This window comes from Hyla sarda, chromosome 5 (assembly GCF_029499605.1).
Source record: "Hyla sarda isolate aHylSar1 chromosome 5, aHylSar1.hap1, whole genome shotgun sequence".
Lineage (NCBI taxonomy): Eukaryota > Metazoa > Chordata > Amphibia > Anura > Hylidae > Hyla > Hyla sarda.
Genome location: NC_079193.1, coordinates 170,049,763 through 170,075,548, shown reverse-complemented (window position 1 = coordinate 170,075,548; position 25,786 = coordinate 170,049,763). Strand labels below are relative to the sequence as shown.

The window sequence follows — 25,786 nt, the reverse complement described above, 5'->3', positions numbered from 1 at the left end:
GTCCATATCCTGGCGGAGCTCCTGACGCCTTTCGGAAAAACGCATGTCAATGCGAGTGGCTAGATAAATGAGTTCATGTAGGTTAGCAGGGATTTCTCGTGCGGCCAGAACATCTTTAATGTTGCTGGATAGGCCTTTTTTAAAGGTCGCGCAGAGGGCCTCATTATTCCAGGATAGTTCAGAAGCAAGAGTACGGAATTGTACGGCGTACTCGCCAACGGAAGAATTACCCTGGACCAGGTTCAACAGGGCAGTCTCAGCAGAAGAGGCTCGGGCAGGTTCCTCAAAGACACTTCGAATTTCCGAGAAGAAGGAGTGTACAGAGGCAGTGACGGGGTCATTGCGGTCCCAGAGCGGTGTGGCCCATGACAGAGCTTTTCCAGACAGAAGGCTGACTACGAAAGCCACCTTAGACCTTTCAGTAGGAAACTGGTCCGACATCATCTCCAAGTGCAGGGAACATTGAGAAAGAAAGCCACGGCAAAATTTAGAGTCCCCATCAAATTTATCCGGCAAGGATAGTCGTAGGCCTGAAGCGGCCACTCGCTGCGGAGGAGGTGCAGGAGCTGGCGGAGGAGATGATTGCTGAAGCTGTGGTAGTAGCTGCTGTAGCATCACGGTCAGTTGAGACAGCTGGTGGCCTTGTTGCGCTATCTGTTGTGACTGCTGGGCGACCACCGTGGTGAGGTCGGCGACAACTGGCAGAGGGACTTCAGCGGGATCCATGGCCGGATCTACTGTCACGATGCCGGCTGGCAGGAGGTGGATCCTCTGTGCCAGAGAGGGATTGGCGTGGACCGTGCTAGTGGACCGGTTCTAAGTCACTACTGGTTTTCACCAGAGCCCGCCGCAAAGCGGGATGGTCTTGCTGCGGCGGTAGTGACCAGGTCGTATCCACTAGCAACGGCTCAACCTCTCTGACTGCTGAAGATAGGCGCGGTACAAGGGAGTAGACAGAAGCAAGGTCGGACGTAGCAGAAGGTCGGGGCAGGCAGCAAGGATCGTAGTCAGGGGCAACGGCAGGAGGTCTGGAACACAGGCTAGGAACACACAAGGAAACGCTTTCACTGGCACAATGGCAACAAGATCCGGCGAGGGAGTGCAGGGGAAGTGAGGTATACATAGGGAGTGCACAGGTGAACACACTAATTAGAACCACTTGCGCCAATCAGCGGCGCAGTGGCCCTTTAAATCGCAGAGACCCGGCGCGCGCGCGCCCTAGGGAGCGGGGCCGCGCGCGCCGGGACAGGACCGACGGAGAGCGAGTCAGGTACGGGAGCCGGGGTGCGCATCGCGAGCGGGCGCCACCCGCATCGCGAATCGCATCCCGGCTGGAGGCGGTATCGCAGCGCACCGGGTCAGTGGATCTGACCGGAGCGCTGCAGTAGCGAGAGTGTAGCGAGCGCTCCGGGGAGGAGCGGGGACCCGGAGCGCTCGGCGTAACAACATCATTCTACTGTTTACCGAAAACAGAATGAGGCCTAGAAAGAAAAGAACACAGTACCTACAGTGAAATATGGTGGAGGTTCAATGATGTTTTGGGGTTGTTTTGCTGCCTTGAATGTGTGCAAAACATCATGAAATTTGAGGATTACTAACGGATTTTGGGTTGCACTGTACAGCACAGTGTCAGAAAGCTGGATTGGCATCCGAGGTCTTGGGTCTTCCAGCAGGACAATGACCCCAAACATATACGTCAAAAAGCACCCAGAAATGGATGGCAACAAAGTGCTGGAGAGTTCTGAAGTGGCCAGCAATGAGTCCAGATCTAAATCCCATTGAACACCTGTGGAGAGATCTTAAAATTGCTGTTGGGAAAAGGCAACCTTGCAATAAGAGAGACCTGGAGCACTTTGCAAAGGAAGAGTGCTCCAACATTCCGGCTGAGAGGTGTAAGAAGCTTATTAATGGTTATAGGAAGCGACTGATTTCAGTTATTTTTTCCAAATGGTATGTAACCAAATATTAAGTTAAGGGTGTCAATAATTTTGTCCAGACCATTTTTAGAGTTTGGTGTGACAATATGTCCAATTTGCTTTTTTTCTCTCCCTTTTTTGGTTTAGTTCCACACACAAAGGGAATAAACATGCGTATATCAAAACATGTGTTACTGCAATCCTTTTCTGTGAGAAATACTTCATTTTCTTGAAAGATTTCAGGGGTGTCAACATTTACGGCAATGACTGTATATATACATACATAAACTATTTTATAGTTTCTATATATATTTTTATTTTTTATATTTATATTCATCAAGATGATTTCTACACCCCCACCCCTCTTAGGTATTAATTTTTAGACACCGCTTTTGTGTAATTGAGACACCTCCACTTTTGCTCATCTGTTTTGAGTGGTTACACAATAATAATGTACATATTTATCTCCAACCATTTTAAATACTATGGGTTTTATGCCCCCACACTTTTTACTTAAGTGTATCTGGCAAGATACCTACTTATCTTTATTAATTGCAGAGTCTTATGTGCCCTGATTCCTAATTATATGCATGATACAGTAATATTATTGCCACCAAGGAGCTTCAGCGACACGTGATATTCCCCCACCTACTCTGGAGCGCCCTTGACTACTTTAACGTTAACATTACATCCTAACCACTCCCCCTTATTTGCTAATGGCCATTCTGAGTCACGGGACCCCACTCAGTGATGTGCTGGTAATGTACAGAGATCTAGTGCGCTCACCCCGATGTCAGCACCGATACCCCTTGTGCTCACATCGATGCCACTGCAGGCGCCTACAGCATGAGTTATTTTATGCGCTCTCACGCTGACTGTTATTGTTTACACTCATTCATTCAGCCTCTTTCTGACTTTGACTGCCAGGTCAAAATACACCTGACCTAATGAAACATAACAAGGTTTTATTTATTGCAACATGAAACTTTTATTTTTAACCCCTACTGCTCTGTTTGTATGCATCTAATATGATTGTATATGTTTTTAACTGTTTGCACGAATATAAGAGATGCCCAAGAGTGACCTCCAGACTCCATCCACTTACATTTGGCACCTATTTTGTGTGTATTTAAAGACTGTATGTAACCCCATATGTACACACGCAAATTTGAAGAAGGGGGATCTAACCTCCGAAACGTGTTATTGCTATTTTATATATTTTAATGCATTTAAGTATCAATAAATCTTTTGCTTCACCTATATTTGGACTACTGCCAATTTGTGCAACCACGAATACGGATCCAGCGCTAATCCAGTTTATCTTTTTCCTGTCCTTTGAAAAGTTTAGATCGCACCAGGTCTTAATCCTGAGACCTGCGGCAATCGCGTATTATAACCCTGTGAAGTGTGTGGCACTCCCCGGTCAGCTGCTCTTGCTGATTAATTCAGTATTTAGGAGACAGCCCGGAAATGAGGCATGTCCTGTCACGCTGTCACACTTCGCGCTCTGGCCGCAAGCGCATTGTCCCTGTGTCCCCCGCATGCAAATCCCAGCCCGTCACCACACTCCGCTGCCGCCTCCTCCACTGTGTCTCAGCTCCGGCGTGCGTGTTCCTGTCTCCTAGGGTGCGAGCGCTCTAAAATTTAAAGGGCCAGTATGCACATAATTAGTTGTACACCTGAAACTAGTCTATAAAGTCTTTGCACCTCCCACACTTCCCTGCTGGATCTTCAGTGCTCCTAGCCTGAGATTAACCCCTTAAGGACCAAGCGTTTTTCAGTTTTTGCAATTTTGTTTTTTCCTCCTTACCTTTCAAAAATCATAACCCTTTCAATGCACCTAAATATCCATATGAGGCCTTATTTTTTGCACCACTAATTCTACTTTGTAATGACATCAGTCATTTTACTTAAAAATCTATGGCGAAGCGGGAAAAATAATCATTGTGCGATAAAATTGAAGAAAAAACTAAATTTTGTAACTTTTGGGGGCTTCCGTTTCTACGCAGTACATTTTTCGGTAAAAATATCTTTATTCTGCAGGTCCATACGATTAAAGTGATACCCTACTTACATAGGTTTCATTTTGTCATACTTTTGGAAAAAATCATGACTACATGCACGAAAATTAATACATTTAAAATTGTCATATTCTGACCCCTATAACTTTTTAAATTTTCTGTGTATGGGGTGGTATGAGGGCTCATTTTTTGCGCTGTGATCTGAAGTTTTAATCGGTACCATTTTTGTTTTGATCTGACTTTTTGATCGCTTTTTATTCCTTTATTTATGGTATAAAAAGTGACCAAAAATAAGCTATTTTGGATTTGGATTTTTTTTGCGCGTACGCCATTGACCGTGCGGTTTAACTTATGATATATGTTTATAGTTCGGACATTTACGCACTCAGCAATACCACATATGTTTATTTTTATTATGTTTATTTTTTTTTTATATGGAATTTGGGAAAAGGGGGTGATTTAAACTTATAATAAGGAAGGGGTTAACCCCTTAAGGACGCAGCTCATTTTCACCTTAAGGACGCAGGCCTTTTTGGCAAATCTGACCACTGTCACTTTAAGCATTAATAACTCTGGGATGCTTTTACTTTTCATTCTGATTCCGAGACTGTTTTTTCATGACATGTTCTATTTTATAGTAAGAAATATTGAGGCTCAAGGTCTGTAGATAATGCACACACTTGTTTATTAAATGATAAATAATAAATGTCAAACTGAAAATCCGGGATCACAGTGATTAAATTAAATTGTTATAAAAGATAATCCATAAAAGAAATAATATAATAAAAGACCATTGTAAATATAATAAATAGTAAATAATATATAAGATATAATGGATCAACAGCTTCTCCTAGATGACACTCTATATTTCAATTAATGTATCGTGAAGCTGTCATTAAACGTCCATTAAAGTGCTGTGGCAGTCAAAGTAATTCAAAGTTCCTCACAATTGTTACAATTCCCTTGCAATGCAACAGTTCAAAGGATTGCAGAGTTAACAATTTATCTAAATGTAGCGATCAAGGTAATAGCTGGATACTGTTGTTTATCAGTCCAATACCGCTGGTTATAATAGTCAGTGCCGGCAATTTGTTCTAACTATGCGCATAGTATAAAAATGGAAATCTCTCACCAGTCTGGATGCAGGATGCCGATATTATATTCACCACTTTGTGATCACTGGTAGCATTTGTTCAGCAGCCGTCCGTGCCCGCTCTCCGGCCGGAGAGCGCACCGCTGGAGTCTCGGCTGACTCCTATTGATGCGGGGATGTCCACTACAATGTTTACAACTGAGTGTGACATCATCATTGGTAGGGGTGGAGTCTAACCCTATATAATGAACAAACTCGGACCCCCAGGACTTATAGATTTAAGCTGCTGAAGAAAGCACCTAGTGGGTGCTGAAACGCGTCCAGCGACCCCCCTTAAGAGACTTGTGAGACCACTCCTATGCTAACTACAATCGCAGTCAATAGAATTCACTACTCACCATATCTGCTAAGACTTGTCAATCATCCTCTGAACACGCGGTCCGAGACCAGGAGCACGCGCTGCCACCACGAGGACGCCACTTAGAATTACCTGCCTGTGTAAGCGCTGCAGCCCCCGAGAACTCTGCCCACTATCCTGAAGCCCCGCATCAATAGGAGTCGGCCGAGACTCCAGCGGTGCGCTCTCCGGCCGGAGAGCGGGCACGGGCGGCTACTGAACAAATGCTACCAGTGATCACAAAGTGGTGAATATAATATCGGCATCCCGCATCCAGACTGGTGAGAGATTTCCATTTTTATACTATGCGCATAGTTAGAGCAAATTGCCAGCACTGACTATTATAACCAGCGGTATTGGACTGATAAACAACAGTATCCAGCTATTACCTTGATCGCTACATTTAGATAAATAGTTAACTCTGTAATCCTTTGAACTGTTGCATTGCAAGGGAATTGTAACAATTGTGAGGAACTGTGATTTACTTTGACTGCCACAGCACTTTAATGGACGTTTAATGACAGCTTCACGATACATTAATTGAAATATAGAGTGTCATCTAGGAGAAGCTGTTGATCCATTATATATTGTATATTATTTATTTATTAAGTATTTACTATTTATTATTATATTTACAGTGGACTTTTATTATATTATTTGTTTTATGGATTATCTTTTATAACAATTTAATTTAATCACTGTGATCCCGGATTTTCATTTTGACATATATTATTTATCATTTAATAAACAAGTGTGTGCATTATCTACAGACCTTGAGCCTCAATATTTCTTACAATTCAGTAGCCTTTTTGCAGACACCTTAGGTACAGGTGCCAGATTGAGTAGCCCAGGTCATTTGGTGAACCTTCCCACAGGAGCCTCTCCATCCTTGTAATAATCTACGTTATGTGAGTGGTAAAATTTCGTCGATACTTGCATAATTACTTGGTGAAAAATTCCAAAATTTGATGAAAAATGTGAAAATGTAGCATTTTTTTTTTTACTTTGAAACTCTCTGCTTATAAGGAAAATGGACATCCCAAATACATTTTATATTGATTCAAATATACAATATGTCTACTTTATGTTTGCATCATAAAGTTGACAAGTTTTTACTTTTGGAAGACATCAGAGGGCTTCAAAGTATAGCAGCAATTTTCCACAAAATTTTCAAAATCAGAATTTTTCAGGGACCAGTTCAGTTTTGAAGTGGATTTGAGGGGCCTTCATATTAGAAATACCCCACAAATTACCCCAATATAAAAACTGCACCCCTCAAAGTACTCAAAATGACATTCAGTAAGTGTGTTAACCCTTTAGGTGTTTCACAGGAATAGCAGCAAAGTGAAGGAGAAAATTCAAAATCTTCCTTTTTTACACTCGCATGCTCTTGTAGACCCAGTTTTAGAATTTTTACAAGGGGTAAAAGGAGAAAAGTCTTCCTAAAATTTGTAACCCAATTTCTCTCGAGTAAAGGAAGTACCTCATATGTGTATGTCAAGTGCTCTGTGGGTGAACTATAGGGCTCAGAAGGGAAGGAGCGACAATGGGATTTTGGAGAGTGAATTTTTCTGAAATGGTTTTTGGGGGGCATATCACATTTAGGAAGCCCCTATGGAGCCAGAACAGCAAGAAAACCCCCACATGGCATACTATTATGGAAACTACATCCCTCAAGGAATGTAACAAGGGGTACAGTGAGCCTTAACACCCCACAGGTGTTTGACGACTTTTTGTTAAAGTTGGACATGTAAATTATTATTATTTTTTTCACTAAAATGCATTTTTTCCCCCCAAATTTAACATTTTTACAAGGAGTAATAGGAGAAAATGTCCCCAAAATTTGTAACCCCATTTCTTCTGAGTATGGAAATACCCCTTGTGTGGACGTCAAGTGCACTGCGGGCGCACTACAATGCTCAGAAGAGAAGGAGTCACATTTGGCTTTTGGAAAGCAAATTTTGCTGAAATGGTTTTTGGGGGCATGTCGCATTTAGGAAACCCCTATGGTGCCAGAACAGAAAAAAAAAGAAACCCACATGGCATACTATTTTGGAAACTACACCCCTCAAGGAACGTAACAAGTGGTATAGTGAGCTTTAACACCCCACAGGTGTTTGACGACTTTTAGTTAAAGTTGGATGTGTAAATTATAATTTTTTTTCACTAAAATGCTGGTTTCTCCCCAAATTTTACATTTCTACAAGGGGTAATAGGAGAAAATGCCCCCCAAAATTTGTAACCCCATTTCTTCTGAGTATGGAAATACCCCATTTGTGGACGTCAAGTGCTCTGCTGGTGAACTACAATGCTCAGAAGAGAAGGAGTGCCATTGAGATTATGGAGAGAGAAATTGGTTGGCATAGAAGTCGGGGGCCTTGTGACTTTACAAAGCCCCTTGTGGTGCCAGAACAGTGGACCCCCCAACATGTGACCCCATTTTGGAAACTACCCCTCACAGAATTTAATAAGGGGTGCAGTGAGTATTTACATCCCACTGGCATTTGACAGATCTTTGGAACAGTGGGCTGTGCAAATGAAAAATTAAATTTTTCATTTTCCCGGACCACTGTTCCAAAAATCTGTCAGACACCTGTGGGGGTAAATGCTGACTGCACCCCTTATTACATTCCGTGATGGGTGTAGTTTCCAAAATGGGGTCACATTTGGGTATTTATTTTTTTGTGTTTATGTCAGAACCGCTGTAAAATCAGCCAATGTACATAGTGCGCTCTCACTCCTGAGCCTTGTTGTGTGCCAGCAGAGCCTTGTACGCCCACATATGGGGTATTTCCGTGCTCAGGAGAAATAGCTTTCCAAATTTTGGTGGTCTTTTTTCCTTTTACCTCTTGTGCAAATAAAAAGTATGGGGCAACACCAGCATGTTAGTCTAAAAAAATATATATTTTTTTTACATTAACCGGCTGATGTAGACCCCAACTTTTCCTTTTCATAAGGGGTAAAAGGAGAAAAAGCCCCCAAAATATGGAAATACCCCATATGTGGCCCTAAACTGTTTCCTTGAAATACGACAGGGCTCCGAAGTGAGAGAGCAACATGTGCATTTGAGGAATAAATTAGGGATTGCATAGGGGTGGACATAGGGGTATTCTACGCCAGTGATTCCCAAACAGGGTGCCTCCAGCTGTTGCTAAACTGCCAGCATGCCTGGACTGTCAGTGGCTTTCCAGAAATGCTGGGAGTTGTTGTTTTGCAACAGCTGGAGGCTCCGTTTTGGAAACACTGCCGTATGAAGTTTTTTTTTTTTATTGGGGGGGGGGGGGGGGGACAGTGTAAGGGGGTGTTTATGTAGTGTTTTACCCTTTATTATGTGTTAGTGTACTGTTTTTAGGGTACATTCACACTGGCGCAGGTTTACAGTGAGTTTACCGCTAGGAGTTTGAGCTGCTGCAGAAAATTTGCCGCAGCCCAAACTTGAAGCAGGAAACTTACTGTAAACCTGCCTGTGTGAATGTACCCTGTACATTCACATGGGGGGGGCAAACCTCCAGCTTTTGCAAAACTACTTTTGCAACAGCTGGGGGCACACTGGTTGGAAAACCTTCAGTTAGGTTATGTTACCTAACTCAGTATTTTCCAACCAGGGTGCCTCCAGCTGTTGCAAAACTACAACTCCCAGCATGTACTGATCACCGAAGTGCATGCTGGGAGATGTAGTTATGCAACCGTTGGAGGTACGCAAATACAACTCCCAGCATGCCGAGACAACTGTTTTCTGTTTGGGCATGCTAGGATTTGCACTTTTGCAACATCTGCAGGTCCACAGTTCAGAGACCACTGCAGAGTGATCTCCAAACTGTGGTCTTCCAGATGTTGCAAAACTACAAATCACAGCATGCCCAGACAGCAAACTGCTGTGTGGGCATGCTGGGAGTTGTAGTTTTGCAAGATCTGGAGGACTACAGTTTATAGATCACTGCAAAGTCATCTCCAAACTGCAGCCCTCTAAATCTTGCAAAACTACAAATCCCAGCATGCCCAAACGGCTGTCTGGGCATGCTGAGTATTGTAGTTTTGCAACATCTGTGGGGAGGGGGGGGCTACAGTTTAGAGAGCACTGTATAGTGGTCTCCAAAGTTTACCCCCCCCCAGATGTTGCTAGGCAACTACTCACCGGCTTCAGTAGTCTTCATCAGGGAGCCACGAGGGAGCCGCACGTAATCACCGCCCGCCGCCGCCGATCAGGTAAAGGACCTCCACCGCTGCCGCCGCCGGTCACGCTACAGTTCCCCCGTTCTGCCCGGAGTACCATCGGTGGGCAGGACGGGGGAACCGAACTTTAACTCCCCCGCCACCGATCTGCTATTGGTCGTCGCTTCTGACGACCAATAGCAGGGATAGGAGGGGTGGCACCCCTGCCACCTAACTCCTATCCCTTCAGGGGGACACCCCCGATCCCCCTGATTTTCCGGGTCACCGGACACTGGTATGACCCGGATCCGCCGATAATCGTCGGTCTGAATTGACGTTGGGCATATAGATATCAGCAGTCATTCCGATCCGGTCCCCAACCGGCTAGCGGCGGGGACCGGAATTCCCACGGGCATATCCATACGCACTACGTCCTTAAAGACTTGGGATGCAGGGCATATGCATACACCCTGCGTCCTGAAGAGGTTAATGAGTGTGTTTTTACACTTTTTTTTTACACTTTTTTTTTAGTTTTTTGTTTTTACACTTTTAGTCCCCTTGGGGGACTTTTAGGAGGAATCATTTGATTCCTCATACAGATGAATGTGGTTCTATAAAACCACATTCATCTGTGTGCTCTGCTCTCGACTTATAAAGCCTGGCCCTGCAGGGCTGTATCATTCGGAGCTCCAGAGCCAGCATGGAAGGAGAGGTACCTCCACAGTGGATCACCCCCTTCCCCACCCCTCCTCCCCCGCCATCGCGCTGCGGGGGGGGGGGGGGGGGCGATCCACCCCACTGGACCACCAGGGATAGGATACTGGAACCTTTAGACACCGCTGTCAGCTTTGACAGCGGCGATCTAAAGGGTTAATAGCCGTCCGCGGCGATAGCCGCACGTCGGCTATTATCGCCGGCCCCCATCTGCAAGAATCAGCTGGGGGCCGGCCGGTGTGACGCGGGCTCGAGTCGGGAGCCCGCGTCATACCTCAGTAACAGCCATTGGACGTGTATACACGTCCATGGTCGTTAAGGGGTTAAAGTGTATCTGTCGGTGACAAAAACGTTTTAGAAAATGTAGATAATACCATTATATGTATATTTGTATTATACATTGATTAAAAAATGTGTACATATTTGTCCCTGCAGCTATTGTCTGCCTGTCTCTGTAAGAAGTCAAAATATAGGAAGTGTGGGTGGACAAGCAGGGCTCTGTGCACTGAGGACAAGCAGGGCTCTGTGCACTGAGAACAAGCAGGGCTCTGGGCACTGAGAACAAGCAGTGCTCTATACACTGAGGACAAGCAGGGCTCTGTACACTGAGGACAAGCAGGGCTCTGTACACTGAGGACAAGCAGGGCTCTGTACACTGAGGACAAGCAGGGCTCTGTACACTGAGGACAAGCAGGGCTCTGTACACTGAGGACAAGCAGGGCTCTGTACACTGAGGACAAGCAGGGCTCTGTACACTGAGGACAAGCAGGGATCTGTGCACTGTAGACTGAGGACGAGCAGGGCTCTGTAGACTGAGGACGAGCAGGGCTCTGTAGACTGAGGACGAGCAGGGCTCTGTAGACTGTGGACGAGCAGGGCTCTGTAGACTGTGGACGAGCAGGGCTCTGTAGACTGTGGACGAGCAGGGCTCCGTAGACTGTGGACGAGCAGTGCTCTGTGCACTGAGGCTCTGTGACATGCCCCTGGCTCACACTGCAGACTTATTGACAAGCCAGGAGCCTGCACAGAGCCCTGCTTGTCCTTCCCTCACTTCCTGTATTTGGTCTCCGCACAGAGACACATACGCAATAGCTGCAGGGACAGCATTTTTTCACCCAAAAATATACACATTGTTTAACCCCTTAAGGACTCAGCCCATTTTGGCCTTAAGGACTCAGACAATTTAATTTTTACGTTTTCATTTTTTCCTCCTCGCCTTCTAAAAATCATAACTCTTTTATATTTTCATCCACAGACTAGTATGAGGGCTTGTTTTTTGCGCGACCAGTTGTTCTTTGTAATGACATCACTCATTATATCATAAAATGTATGGCGCAACCAAAAAACACAATTTTTGTGGGGAAATTAAAACGAAAAACGCAATTTTGCTAATTTTGGAAGGTTTCGTTTTCACGCCGTACAATTTATGGTAAAAATGACGTGTGTTCTTTAATCTGAGGGTCAATACGATTAAAATGATACCCATTATTACATACTTTTATATTATTGTTGCGCTTAAAAAAAATCACAAACTTTTTAACCAAATTAGTACGTTTATAATCCCTTTATTTTGATGACCTCTAACTTTTTTATTTTTCCGTATAAGCGGCGGTATGGGGACTAATTTTTTGCGCCATGATCTGTACTTTTTTTGGATACCACATTTGCATATAAAAAACTTTTAATAAATTTTTTATTAAATTTTGGACTTTTTTGCCGTTCACGCCGTACGGGATCATTAACATTTTATTTTAATAGTTCGGACATTTACGCATACCAAATATGTCTATATAAAAAACGCTTTTTGGGGGTAAAATAGGAAAAAACGGACGCTTTACTTTTTTATTGGGGGAGGGGATTTTTCACTTTTTTTTTACTTTTACTTTTACATTTTATTTTTACACTTGAATAGTCCCCATAGGGGACTATTCATAGCAATACCATGATTGCTAATACTGATCTGTTCTATGTATAGGACATAGAACAGATCAGTGTTTTCGGTGATCTTCTGCTCTGGTCTGCTCGATCACAGACCAGAGCAGGAGACGCCGGGAGCCGGACGGAGGAAGGAGAGGGGACCTCCGTGCGGCGTTATGAATGATCGGATCCCCGCAGCAGCGCTGCGGGCGATCCGATCATTCATTCAAATCGCGCACTGCCGCAGATGCCGGGATCTGTATTGATCCCGGCACCTGAGGGGTTAATGGCGGACGCCCGCGAGATCGCGGGCGTCGGCCATTGCCGGCGGGTCCCTGGCTGCGATCAGCAGCCGGGATCAGCCGCGCATGACACGGGCATCGCTCCGATGCCCGCGGTTATGCACAGGACGTAAATGTACGTCCTGGTGCGTTAAGTACCACCTCACCAGGACGTACATTTACGTCCTGCGTCCTTAAGGGGTTAATCGATGTATATTACAAATATACATATGTCTCTGTAAGAAGTCAAAATACAGGAAGTGTGGGTGGAAAAGCAGGGCTCTGTGCACTGAGGACAAGCAGCTACAACAATCAGCTGAGGTATAGACGTCCATGGTCGTTAACCAGTTAAGCATTCCATATTGCCTGTTTGCTTTACCCGTGTATCCAGACCTTCCCTCTACGTTATTTGTCTTCGCACCTTTGCCGCCTGCCTTGACCTTCTGCTATGTTTGACTACGCTACTGCCTTATCCTTTGGTACCTTGCCTTGTTACCTGTGTGGTCGAGCTGTGTCGGGGGTAGCGACCTGGGTGTCGTCTGCCGCAGCGAACCCATCCTGCCTTGCGACGGGATCTGGTGAAGACCAGTGGCACCTTAGACTCCACTCCCTGATACGGTCAATGTCATCAGCCACACAGGTTAGAGGAGGACTCAGGACTGAAACCTGGAGTTTTAAACGCTTTACAGGTCTGAAGAAAATGTTGAAAGTTTTTTCAAATGATAGCAAAACTTTAATCCAAAAAATGTCAAATGAAGGGAAAAAAAGAAAAAACCTGAAGCCCTTCTTTAACCCCTTAAAGGGGTACTCCACCCCTAGACATGTTATCCCCTATAACTCCAAAAGCAAAAAACGTACCACGAAATCAAGGAGATAATTAACTTTTAAAATTTTTTTAATTTTATTAATGCAACATGATAAAAATAAAAACAAAAAAAGGAAAGAAATAGAAACAATGTATAGGCACCAGTAAACATACAAATGTATAGGAATATGGTAGGACCCAAGTACATGAACCATACCTACACCTAACCCCAACGATCGTTTCGCTGTTATGCCGCTTCTTCAAGGGGCGTACACGCCCCCTGAAGAAGCGGCATAACAGCAAAACGATTGTTGGGGTTAGGTGTAGGTATGGTCTGGCACCCTTAATGTGGTATTTGTATTTTTGGGAGGTATAATTTATGTACCTTACCTGTTATTCTGGTATTCTTTTACTGTATCTGCATATTGTTACTTTCATGTACTTGGGTCCTACCATATTTCTATACTTTTGTATGTTTACTGGTGCCTAAACATTGTTTCTATTTCTTTCCTTTTTTTGTTTTTATTTTTATCATGTTGCATTAATAAAATAAATTTTTTTTAAAGTTAATTATCTTCTTGATTTTGTGGTAAGTTTTTTGCTTTTGGTGTTAGAGGTCTAATCACGTACCTTTACCTACTATATATGTAGGGTTATATATTTTTGGTGACATGTTATCCCCTTTCCAAAGGATAGGGGTTTAACATGTTTGATTTCGGTGGGTAAGGTCACGGGGACCCCAGAGATCTCTGGGCCCACCGCTGTGGCGCTACGGTCCCGGAAGCCTGGGGCTTCTGTGATCGTGACGTCACGCCAAGCTCCATTCATTCATGTCTATGGGAGGGGGTGTGATGGCTAGAGCGCAGCCGTCACGTCAACCTCCCAGAGCCATGAATGGAGGGCGGGTGGCGGCTGTGTTTGTCCGTCATACGGCATGGAGCGGAGGGTGACAGGAGTGAGAAAACAAGAGTGAAAAAACACAATTTGGCAAATTTTGGAGAGATTTGTTTTCACGCTGTACACTTTATGATAAAAATGACGTTCTCTTTATTCTGTAGGTCAATAGAATTAAAATGATACCCATGGTTACATACTTTTCTATTATTGTACTGCTTATAAAAATCTCAAACTTATTTTTACAAAACCAGTATGTTTAACCGGTTGCGGTCTCAGGATGGGATGGCTCATCCTGAGACCGCAACCGGTGCATGGCGCTGACTCCTGACTCGAGCCCGCTCCATACCGGCCGGCCCTCAGTAGATTCCTGAAGCTGGGGGCTGCCTTTAATAGCCGACTGTCGCATCGGCTATGAACCCTTTAGATCGCTGCTGTCAGCAGTCTAAAAGGGACCTTTAACCAGTCCCTAGTGGTCCAGTGGAGTGGATGCCATCGTCCCCCCCGATGCCTTATCGCCGTGTGCATAAATGTCCGAACTATAAAAATATAATGTTAAACTACACGGTCAATGGCGTTTCAAAAATTGCATATTTTCACAAAAAAACATTATTTCACAAAAAAACATTATTTCACATTCATATTTTCACATAAAAAAAGGCCCATCAAAACAAAAATTGTACCGATAAAAACTTCAGAACATGGCGCAAAAAATAAAAAATTATACATCCCTGTATACAAAAAAATTAAAAAGTTATAGGGGTCAGAAGATTGTCAATTTTAAACATACTCATTTTGCTGCATGTAAAATAAAAATCTATATAAATTAGATAACCTTGTAACCGTATGGACCTACAGAATAAAAATAATGTGTCATTTTTACCAAAAAGTGCACTGCGTAGAATTAGAAGCCCCTAAAAGTTACAAAATTTTTTTTTTTTTTTTTAGCAATTATAAATTTTGCCCCACAAATATTTTTTCTTCTGGTTTCGCTGTAGATTTTGTGGTAATATGCAGGGCTGTGCAGTCGGAGTCGAGGAGTCGGACGAAATTTTGGGTACCTGGAGTCGGAGTCGGCAAACAGTGCACCGACTCCGACTCCTACTAAATTTAGAATTGAATAAAAAAAAAAAAAGCAAGTTTAAATGTCCCAATTCACAAAAAGTTATAATTAATGACTTCTCTACTTTAAGAACAAAGACCAATGCATGCAGTGCCTCACGTAACCGCAAAACGAACACGTTAAGTGACCATGAAGAAGCATGCTTTTCATGTGCTTTACTATATGGCACACAACGCACAATTAGGAGTGGCAATACTTATACTTTCCATAGTGTTGTGTTCTGCTGTTACAGGGAACCCATGGGTAACCTAGCCTCTCACTGATAAGGGGTTAAGGAAATATGTTTTTTGCAGGACTAGAGACACTTGTATAAGTGAAGGGAATGGAGGGTCAATAGTTCAAGACTGAAGCTGTAAACCATTGGAAAAACTGCTGCCATTCAGCTAAGGCTATAAAAACTTGTAAACTCGATTGTTAGCTTAAAGGGGTACTCTGCACCTAGACATCTTATCCCCTATCCAAACGAAAATTTGCATGTTTAAAATTGTCCTCTTCTGACCATCAACTTTTTTATTTTTCTGTGAGGGCTCACTTTTGACATCTGTGGTTTTTATTAGTATCATTTCTGTTTTGATGGGACTTTTTGATCTTTTAGATATTTTTTAGGGTATACAACGTGACCAAAAATACGCAATTCTGGACTGGTATTTTTTCACGTATTGACCGTGCGGTTAAAGTAATGCTAAATTTTTATAGTTCGGACATTTACGCATGCGGCGATACCACATGTTTATGTTTATTTTTGTCTACTTATTTTTTTAAATGGGAAAAAGGGGGTGATTCAAACTTTTATTAGGGAAGGGGTTAAATCACTTTATTAACTTCTTCATTTCATTTTAACTGTAATATTTATTAGTTTTTTTATCAAAACAAAGAACACAAAAAAAGTCAAGTATGGCAAATAAAACATCAAATTTGGCAAGCACATAATAGCCATAATAGAGAAAGCCAGAAATAGGCAAAAACATTATGAATAAAGTATACAAGTCCCGATCTGGCAAAGACAATGATTCAAGAAATATAAATCCAAGCTTACGTCAGGGGAAAGCATCATAAAACATTAGGCCATAAGAAAATTCAAAATACAGGGGGCGGGAGAAGGGAGGAAAGAGAGGAGAAGAAAAAGCACATCCATTCCCTAACCATTCAAGAAGAGAGCCCCGAAGAAAAGTTAGGGTGATAAAGAAAGGAATGAAGAGGAGAAAAAGAGGAAAAGAGCAGAAATCATCTGGAACAGGAGCTTTAGACATAGCGTGAAAATTACATAGGACCCAGGAAAGAGCATGCAGGAGAAGGGGATGGGAAAGCCCACAGCAAGCCACAACTTCTCCACCTCCATCCATTTACTATAGGAGTGAAAAGTAGACCACCCAGCTAGATGGCGTGAATTGGTAGCCCAATAATATTTAGACACATTGGGCACCCCAATCCTCACATATATCTACTGGCCATCATGACCAACATAGGGAGACGGTGGCGTTTGCCGTCCCAAATAAACCAAAGAATAGCCGACTGAAAGGAGCGCAACACAGCTAACGGGACACGAACCGGTAGCATCTCAAAAAAGTATAGCAACTTAGGGAGAATGGTCATTTTCACCACCGCAATACGCCCGTAAAAGGAAATATGTTGGGATTGCCATTTGTCCATTAGAGCTCGGAGCTCACGAAAGGGAGCAGGGAAATTAGAAGAGTACAAAGAAGAGTAGAGAGGGATACACCCAAATGCTTAATAGCAGAAGAATACAAACGGAAGGATTAGGCAGCCCGTAAGAGAAAGATCAAAGAAGGAGGGAGATTTAAAGGCAGGGCTTTGGATTTAGAGAGGTTAACCTTATAGCCTGACAAACGACCATAAGAATGGAGGAGTTTATACAATGCAGCTAGAGAGAGCAGAGGATTAGTGAGGGTTAGCAAGACATCATCAGCAAAGAGGCAGATCTTAAACTCCCTATCATGAAGGGTTATGAAAGAACTGTCCGAGTCCCCCCAGCGCTAGTGGTTCAATACATAAAGCAAAGATCAGGGGGGTAGAGCAGTCATCCCTGCCTAGTGCCATTGAATGAAGAAAAAGTTGGAGAGGAGGCGTGAGGTAACTTAATAGAGTAAGTAGGAGAGGAGTAAAGACCCCCCAGTGCAGTGAGGAAATTGCCCGAGATACCAAACTTCTGAAGGGTAGCAAACAGAAACGGCCAACCCAGCCTATCAAAGGCTTTTTCAGCATCTAAACTAAGAATCAAAGCCTGGTCGGACCTCCGATTAACTAGAGCTATAAGATACACTACCCATCTTGTATTATCTCCGCCCTGTCAACAAGGTATAAAACCAACCTGTTCCTTGTGAACAAGGGTGGGAAGAAAGCAGCAAAGGCAATTAGCCAGGACCTGAGAGAAGAATTTCAGGTCAGAGTTGAAAAGGGCAATGGGTCGATAGCTGGAACAATCCTGAGGGTCCTTACCAGGCTTAGGAATCAACATAATTAAAGAACGGAGAAAAGACTGCGGGATATCCTCCCCTCCAAGAAAGAGTTAAAAAGAGGGACAAGCCAAGGAAGGAGAATAGTAGAATAAGTTATATAGTACAGGTAGGTGAATCCATCCGGACCCGGAGAACACCCCTCTGGAGGAGCTCTGGATGGCTCCTTACATGACAGTGGGCTCAGCCTATCAGCGGCCGAGGCAGAACATCGCTGCGGCCGGTGATAGGCTGACGGCTGTCCGACGTTCCATTCCCTAGGAAGCAGATGAGGCCAGTACCTGACCGATGGGAGGTGAGTTAAAGTTTAATTTTGTTTATTTTTTGCAGCCCAGGTATAGGGATACCACACAGTATAGAGCAGTGGTGTTCAACCTGACGACCTCCAGATGTTGCAAAACTACAACTCCCAGCATGCAGGTTGGAGACCACTGGTATAGAGTGTCAGCGCCAGTGGCCGCAACAAACAGGAGGACGAGGAGGGCAGCGCATGCGGGTGACATGTGATTAGTTCCCCGATGGGGACAGCGCTGGGCTGATAATTAACTGGGGGGGGGGGGGGCAGAACAGCGCTCGCGGGACACATATGATTAGTTCCCCGATGTGGGGACAGCGCAGCGCTGGGCTAATTCATTCCCGAGGGGGAGGGGCCAAACCGGTATTGCGGTATGGGTTAAAATTCATATCGTGCAGCACAAAAATGTCGGTATTCGGTATGAACCAGTATACCGCCCAGCCCTACTGTGGGCCCGGTCCAGCTTTATCCTATGAGACAGGGATTTACCCAGGATCATGTTAACCCCTTAAGGACGCAGGGTTTTTCAGTTTTTGCACTTTCGTTTTTTCCTCCTTACCTTTTAAAAATCATAACCATTTAAATTTTCCACCTAAAAATCCATATTATGGCTGATATTTTGCATCACCAATTCTACTTTGCAGTGACATTAGTGATTTTACCCAAAAATTCACGGCAAAACGGGAATAAAAATCATTGTGTGACAAAATCGAAGAAAAAACGCAATTTTGTAACTTTTGGGGGCTTCCGTTTCTACGCAGTGCATATTTCGGTAAAAATTACACCTTATTATTCTGTAGGTCCACACGGTTAAAATGGTACCCTACTTATATAGGTTTCATTTTGTTGTACTTCTGGACGGTATGAGGGCTCATTTTTTGCACCGTGATCTGAAGTTTTTATCGGTACCATTTTTGTTTTGATCAGACTTTTTGATCACTTTTTATTCATTTTTTAATGGTATAAAAAGTGACCAAAAATAAGCTTTTTTTTTTTTTTTTTTTTTTTTTTTTTTTTTTTTTTTTTACGTGTACGCCATTGACCGTGCGGTTTAATTAACAATATATTTTTATAGTTCGGACATTTACGCACGCGGCTATACCAAATATGCTTATTTTTATTCACACTGTTTTATTTTTTTTTATGGGAAAAGGAGGGTGATTCAAACTTTTATTAGGGAAGGGGTTAAATGACCTTTATTAACACTTTTTTTTAAACTTTTTTTTGCAGTGTTATAGCTCCCATAGGGACCTATAACACTGCACACACTGATCTTTTACACAGATCACTGGCGTGTATTAACACGCCTGTGATCAGTGGAATCGGTGCTTGACTGCTCCTGCCTGGATCTCAAGCACGGAGCAGTCATTCGCCGATCGGACACCGAGGAGGCAGGTAAGGGCCCTCCCGGTGTCCAGTAAGCTGTTCGGGACGCCGTGATTTCACCGTGGCTGTCCCGAATAGCCCGACTGAGCAGCCGGGATACTTTCACTTCAGATGCGGCGGTCAGCTTTGATCGCCGCATCTGAAGGGTTAATACAGGGCATCACTGCGATTGGTGATGTCCTGTATTAACCGCGGGTCCCGGCCGTTGATAGTCGCGTGACCCCGCGGCATATCACGGGAACCGGTGGAGGACGTAAATATACGTCCTTCGTCGTTAAGGGGTTAAATAAAGCTTCCAAGGTGACATGCAGGTCCTCTGCCTGAGTGGCCTCAGGAAGGCTCCCAGGGGAGAAAAAGAGGATCTGAGCTGACAGGTAGGTGCCTCCGTCGGCGTCAGGTACCTTTCCTCATCGGGCAGAAAGCAGAAAGGGCTAATTATAGCTGATTCACGGCCACAGTGAGCGGGAGCTCAGGGATCAAGCAACCATGTTCCTCTGCGGCAAGCTTCGCCCCCCCCCCCCCCCCCCCAACTTCTTTAAAAAAAAACTTTTTACACACATGCACTCATTGGATTGCATACACTATTAAATGCTATGCTATAGCATAGCAGTGATCAGTGTTATCTGTGCTTGACTGCTCCAGCCTTGAATGTCTGACTGGAGCATTGAGGCACAGATCGGACAGTGCGAAGGGTAACGGCCCTGCCGCTGTCCTCTCAGCTGATCGGGTATCACTGATCGGTGATGTCCGGCATTAGCTGTGGGTCCCGACGGTAGATAGTCACCGGGACCACCCCTCTATGACCCATTCTCAGCTCCTGAGCGAGCATCATAGAAGGGGAGCAAGACAAGTGCGTAAAGATACGCCCTTCGTTCCCAAGAGGATAAAGTGCAACTGTCATCAATTTAAACCCCCCAGACTGCTACCATGTCATAAGCAAATAAATGTAGCCATACCTTTATTGTATTTTTTGGTTAATATCCCAACTTTTAAAACCTTTTCTTCGGCGGTCAGCCACAGTTGGATATCCTATCCTCCCTGTCAGTGCTTTGACCGCTGTGTAGTAAGACACAGTGGTCCACAGCGCATGCACCACGGCCAGCTGTGACGTGCGCGTGCCGCCATGAATTGACAGAGCGAGCGCTTGCTTCTGCCATCTATGCACTCATATGCAGTGCTAGAGGCAGGGAGCGAACGAGTTCTCAGCTCAATCTAGGGAGCAGAGGAGGAAAGAAGAGGATGACAATGGGCTTTCTTTTTTGTTGAATAAATTAAAAGTCAAAAGGTGCAGAGCACCTGCTCTGTCAATTCACCGTGGCGCGTGCACGTCACAGCCGGCCGGGGCACATGTGCTGTGGACAGCTGTGTCTTACTACACAGGGGTCCCAGCGCTGACATGGAGGAGAAAAGGTTTTAAAAGTTGGGAACCAAAGAATACAATAAAAGGTATGGCTGCATTTAGTTGCTAATCATCAGTTATGACATGGTAACAATCTGGAGGGTTATAAATGAATGACAGTTGTGCTTTAAGGAATCCTGCCACTGCCCCCCCCCCTCCCCCCACGATCCCCATGCCACTCCCAGCATTCTGTGCTGGGCGCTGCTCCCGAGACAGAGACACAATGTCACGCCCCACCACGACACGGTGGGACCCCTGCGATCAGACATCTTATCCCCTTTCCATACCCCTTTTCCTCCTCCCCTTCCAAAAAACATGATGCATTCAATTTTGCACCTACAGATCTATATAAGAGCTTGTTCTTTGCATCACCAATTGTACTTTGTAATGACATAATTTATTTTATCCCAAAATCTGCAGGAAAAAAAGGGTCCGATCATTTTATTTTTGGGACAATCGGACCCTGAAAAAGGAGTCAGATGCATTTATGCAGGATTGTAGCTGATTATTTTTTATTTTTTTTACTGTAATATTTATTAGGGTTTTTATATCAACAAAGAACACAGTAGAGCCAAACAAGGCTAAGCAATCAATAACAAAATAGACATCACCAGTAGTAGCAGAAAAAAACTAGAGCTTCCTATGAAAGGAATACCAATCCCTTTCAGGCAAAAATAGCAGAGTAGGAACAATAAGTCAAGCTAACAGCCTGCAAGTTAACCATCATAATGTAAAATTATAATCAGTAATAATCAGTAAGGAACTTCAAAATATAAGGGAAATGGAGGGGGGGAGGAGAGGGAGGGAAGAACACATAAAGACCAACAAGAGAGTGAAGAAGAAGAAATACCGGAGTAAAGAAAGAGAGAAGCCAGGGGAGCAGATAAAGAGAAAAGGAGGTAGAGATCAAGAGGCCAGTACTAGAACCAAGCTAAAAGAAACAGAATCACGGAGGCTGTCTGTCAGAGAATTGATCCCACAGATCCCATATTGACACAAACATGGGGACAGTATTATTCAAGGAGGCAGTGAGAGATTCTAGAGAGCGAATCTCACGAATGTGAGCTATGAGGTCATCTTACGATGGTGGCAAGGACTGCTTCCAGTGCTTAGCTATGAGGTTCTTAGCCGCAAGAACTATGTGCATAAAAAGCTTAATCGGCTTCTTTGATAAGACCCGGGTAGATAGGTGTAGGAGGAAGACCATGCGGTCCAGAGGGACCAAAAGCCTATGACTGAGTGGACTAGCCTTTGAACCCACACCCAAAAGTTAACTATAAGCAGACACGACCAGAAAATATGGAAAATAGTTCCCAGGCCCACACCCCAGCGCCAACCTTGAGGAGGGATGTCAGGGTTCAATTTAGTCAATAGTACCAGAGTGTGGTGCCAGCCCATGAGCATCTTGAATTGTGTCTCTTTATAAGCTGTACATATCGATGCCTTGGAGGCCCGCTCCCAGATTATTCGCCATTGAGGGATCGAGATAGTAGTATTGAGAGCCTCCTCCCAGCGACTCATATAGCGATGGGAAGGAGGGGGTCCATCTGGAGGAGAAATCAAGATAGAATAAATGCAAGAGAGGAGTCCCTTCTCCTGAGGACCGCCCCTACATAGTCATTCAAAACCTGTGGGCAGAGACACCGTCAGAGTGTCCTGTCTAGAGGACAGATAATGGCGAAGCTGAACAGAATGGGCTTCCTCAGAAGAAGGGAGATCCCAACGAGCAACCAACTGATCAATCAGGGTGATTGAGAAAGGATTGTAAAGGAGAGAAAGAGAAAAGAAGCCGAAATCGTCTAGAACAGTAGCTCAACACAATGGGAAAACAACATGGGACCCAAAAGAGGACAAGTGGGGGTGGGGGGAAAGCCCATAAGAAGGAATTAGGATGGATCTGAGCCAGCCACAACTTCTCCACCTCCATCCATTTACTGTAGGCATGGTAGGAAGACCACACAGCTAGGTGACGCATATGGGCAGCCCAATAATATTTAGCATCAGGTAGGGATCGACCGATATCGGTTTTTTAGGGCCGATACCGATAATCGGTGCAGGTTAGGGCCGATAGCCGGTAACTTATACCGATATTTCGGTATAAGTTATCGGCTATTTAACCCCCTGCGACACCGCTGCAGATCATTGATTTAAAGCGGGCGCTTTAAACCAATGATCTGCAGTGGCTTTTGCGGGGTCATAGGCCGCCGCTGCCACCACCCGCTTCGGGTGCTCAGGGCCATCCATCCATCGTTCCTGTAGTGTCCGGGGGCGTTCCCACTCGACGCACCTGACGTCACGGCGTAGCGGCGTCTATGCAGCATACTAGGCCGGAGCCTGCCCGGAGTGGAGAAGAGGCCCGCCGGAGAAGAAGGACAGCCCGGACCGGACCACCCTCCGCCCCCGGACACTACATGAAGGAAGGATGGCCTGGACCATCCCCATTACGGGTAAGTTTAATTTTTTATTCACTCGGAGGGTGGGGGAGGGGCCCGACCGGTATAGCGGTATGGGAAAAAATCCATACCGGTATACCGCCTAGCATCACGGTGGGGGGTGCGACGCAGTGCGGTGGGTCGGAGGTGCGGTGCGGCGGGTCGAGGGGGTGGCGGTCGCGGTGCGGGCGGTGCGGGGGGCGGGGCATTATCGGCTTATCGGCAACATAATTGCCGATACCGATAATGCCCAAAATCGTGATTATCGGCCGATAATATCGGCCATACCGATAATCGGTCGATCCCTAGTATCAGGGACCCCCCCCATTAATTTACTGGCCAACATAACAGACATAGGGAGATGGTGGCGCTTGGCATCCCAAATAAACCGGAAAATAGCCAATTGCAAAGAGCGCAACGCGGTGAGAGGTACCCGGACCGGTAACGTCTCAAAAAAGTATAGCAATTTGGGAAGAATGGTCATCTTCACCACCTCAATGCGTCCAAAAAAAAAGAGATATATTGGGACCGCCATTTTTCCATTAGAGCCCGCAGCTCACAAACAAGAGCAGGAAAGTTAGCAGAGTACAAAGAGAAGTAGCTAGGAGAAAGTGACACACCTAGACAGCCCACAATAGAGAAATCGAGGAAGAAGGGAGATTTAGAGGCAAGGCTTCAGATTTGGAGAGGTTGCCCGAAACACGACCATAGGAGTGGAGAAGTTAATATAAAGCAGGTAAAGACAGCAAAGGATTAGTAAGAGTTAGCAATACATCATCAACAAATAGGCAAATCTTAAATTCCCTATCGTGAAGGGCAATGCCAGAAATGTCAGAGTCCCCCCGGATCATAGCAGCTAGAGGTTCTATGCACAAAGCAAAAATCAGGGGGGAGAGCGGACATCCCTGCCAAGTGCCATTGAACAAGGGAAAGGTCGGAGAGGAAGTGTGAGGCAATTTAATAGAAGCAGTAGGACAAGAATAGAGACCCCGCAGTGCAGTGAGGAACTTGCCAGAAATATCACATTGCTATGGCAGAGCCGGAGATTGCTGAAGGCAGCGCTCCGGCTCTGCCATAGAGTTGTATTGAGGGGGCGTGTCAGCCGCCGCTTCGTGCAGTGGTCAACATGCTGCCTTCCCATAGGCTGCCGGGGCCCCATACAGGACATACTTATCCCCTAGGATAACTTATCCCCTATCCTTAGGATAGGGGATACGTTTTTCCGCACTGGATATCTCCTTTAGAGGACATCTGCAGCGTTACAAACACTTATCCCCTATCCTCAAGATAGGGGATAAGTGTTTGATCGCGGGGGGTCCGAACGCTGGGGCCCCCGGCGATCTCCTGTATGGGGCCGCGGCTCTCCCATGCAGGGGGCGTGCCAGCCACAGCATGACGTCGGCACGCCTCCTCCATACATCTCTATGGGGGAGGCAGCATTCATGGCTCCCCATAGAACTGTATGGGGACGGGGAGGAGACGGGGCGTCACCGTCGACCTCTAGGTCTATGCTACGCGCCTTAGCGCTTAGGGCGCCCCCCCCCCCCAAAAAGAATTAAAAAGAGGAACCAGCTTAGGAAGGAGAATAGAGGAGTAAGTTTTATAATATAGGTAATTAAAAGAGCTTGCACAATTTTTTTTCTCCGGTAAACTACCGTCCTTCTGGCAAGATTGTCGATGGAACTCCGAATAGCGGAGTCCGATGGCAATGTGAACAGGGCCTTACAAGGATACCCGATTTATGCAAATTTTATTTTACTAGTTAAAAAAAATTATAACTACAAGCACCAAAATCAGTATGTTCAAAATTGTCTTCTTCTGACCACCATAACTTTTTTACTTTTCCGCATACAGGGCTATATGATGGCTCATTTTTTGCGCCGTGATCTGTAGCTTTTATCAATACCATTATTATTTTGATGGAACTTTTTGACCTCTTTTTATAATTTTTTTTTTATCGTATATGAAGTGACCAAAAAATCCCATATTGGAGTTTGGCATTTTATTTTTTTTACGTGTACGCCATCGACCGTGTGGTTTAACTAACCTTATATTTTGATACATGGCAGTACCACATATGAATATTTTTTATTACATTATTTAATTTTCTAACTTTTAAAAAACTTTTTTTTTTAACACTTAATTTTTTATTAGTCCCCATAGGGACTACATACTATGCAAACCTTTCGATTGTATACACTGTTTAATGCAGAGCGTTGGCCCAGCATTGATCAGTGTTATCGGTGCTCTGCTGCTCCAGCCTGCTGAAGCTTCCTGGAGAAGCCGAGGACCAATTGGACGGCAAGGTGGCAGGTAAGGGCCCTCCCGTTGTCCACTCAGTTGATCGGGATATCGCAATTTCACAGCGATGGTCCCGATCAGCTCCGCTGAGCTGCCAGAATCGTTAACATGCCAGGATCCACTTTGATTGTGGCGTCTAAACGGTTAATGCCGGGCATTGGCCCAATTGGCGATGCCCAGTATTAA

The 25,786-nt window shown here is 44.7% G+C and overlaps 1 protein-coding gene across 4 annotated transcripts in view; it reads right to left on the bottom strand.

Annotated features, from left to right (window-relative positions):
• FASTKD3 (FAST kinase domains 3) overlaps window positions 1-25,786 on the bottom strand; it is a 77,051-nt gene that overhangs the window by 37,592 nt on the left and 13,673 nt on the right. The window contains exon 2 of one of the 4 annotated variants that reach the window (XM_056520719.1): window positions 12,988-13,182. The exons of the other annotated variants lie outside the window; for them this stretch is intronic. The gene's annotated coding sequence lies outside the window, so the exon portion shown is untranslated. The remainder of the gene's footprint in view (window positions 1-12,987; window positions 13,183-25,786) is intronic. 4 annotated transcript variants of the gene reach the window in all.